At 34.0% G+C, this 1,785-nt stretch overlaps 1 protein-coding gene across 1 annotated transcript in view; it reads left to right on the top strand.

Annotated features, from left to right (window-relative positions):
• CATSPERB (cation channel sperm associated auxiliary subunit beta) overlaps positions 1-1,785 on the top strand; it is a 138,960-nt gene that overhangs the window by 32,945 nt on the left and 104,230 nt on the right. The gene's annotated exons all lie outside the window — the stretch shown is intronic.

Raw genomic sequence — 1,785 nt, 5'->3', positions numbered from 1 at the left:
CTCTAGGCAGGAAACACAAGAGAAGGAAAAGACCTACAATAACAAACCCAAAATGATTAAGAAAATGTTAATAAGAACATACATATCGATAACTACCTTAAATGTAAATGGATTAAATGCTCCATCCAAAAGACAGACTGGCTGAATGCATACAAAAAGACCCATATATATGCTGTCTACAAGAGACCCACTTCAGACCTAGGTTACTCAACCCTGCAAGGTACTCATTCAGATTAGACAGAGAAATTGAAACCTTTACAGACAAGCAAAAGCTAAGAATTCGGCATCACCAAACCAGCTTTACAACAAATGCTAAAGGAACTTCTCTAGGCAGGAAACACAAGAGAAGGAAAAGACCTACAATAACAAACCCAAAATGATTAAGAAAATGTTAATAAGAACATACATATCGATAACTACCTTAAATGTAAATGGATTAAATGCTCCATCCAAAAGACAGACTGGCTGAATGCATACAAAAAGACCCATATATATGCTGTCTACAAGAGACCCACTTCAGACCTAGGGACACATACAGACCTAAAGTGAGGGGATGGAAAAAGATATTCCATGCAAATGGAAATCAAAAGAAAACTGGAGTAGCAATTGTCATATCAGGCAAAATAGACTCTAAAACAAAGACTATTACAAGAGACAAAGAAGGACACTACATAGTGATCAAGAAATCAATCCAAGAAGAAGATATAACAATTGTAAATATTTATGCACCCGACATAGGAGCACCTCAATAAATAAGGCAAATGCTAACAGCCATAAAAGGGGAAATTGACAGGAACACAATCATAGTAGGGAACTTTTAACACCCCACTTTCACCATTGGACAGATCATCCAAAATGGAAATAAATAAGGAAACACATGCTTTAAATGATACATTAAACAAGATGGACTTAATTGATATTTATAGGACATTCCATCCAAAAACAACAGAATACACTTTCTTCTCAAATGCTCATGGAACAGTCTCCAGGATAGATCATATCTTGGGTCACAAATCAATTGATATTTGTAGGACATTCTATCCAAAAACAGTAGAATACACTTTCTTCTCAAGGGGACACAGAACATTCTCCAGGATAGATCATATCTTGGGTCGCAAGTCAAGCCTTGGTAAATTTAAGAAAATTGAAATTGTATCAAGTATCTTTTCTGACTACAACACTATGAGAATAGATATCAATTACAGGAAAAAAATAATCTGTAAAAAATACAAACACGTGTAGCCTAAACAATACACTACTAAATAACCAAGAGATCACTAATGAAATCGAAGAGGAAATTAAAAAATATCTAGAAACAAATGACAATGAAAACACGACAACAGAAAACCTATGGGAGGCAGCAAAAGCAGTTCTAAGAGGCAAGTTTATAGCAATACAATGCTACCTCAAGAAACAGGGAAAATCTTAAATAAGCAAGCTAACCTTAATCTAAAGCAATTAGAGAAAGAAGAAAAAAAAAACCCAAAGTTAGCAAGAGGAAAGAAATCATAAAGATCAGATCAGAAATAAATGAAAAAGAAATGAAGGAAATGATAGCAAAGATCAATAAAACTAAAATCTGGTTCTTTGAGAAGTTAAATAAAATTCATAAACCATTAGCCGGACTCATCAAGAAAAAATGGAAGAGGACTGAAATCAACAGAATTAGAAATGAAAAAGGAGAAGAAACAACTGACACTGCAGAAATACAAAGGATCATGAGAGATTACTACAAGCAACTATTTGCTAATAAAATGGACAACCTGGAAGAAATGGACAAATTCT

This window comes from Physeter macrocephalus, chromosome 11 (assembly GCF_002837175.3).
Source record: "Physeter macrocephalus isolate SW-GA chromosome 11, ASM283717v5, whole genome shotgun sequence".
Classification (NCBI taxonomy): domain Eukaryota; kingdom Metazoa; phylum Chordata; class Mammalia; order Artiodactyla; family Physeteridae; genus Physeter; species Physeter macrocephalus.
This window is presented reverse-complemented; position numbering and strand designations above follow the sequence as displayed.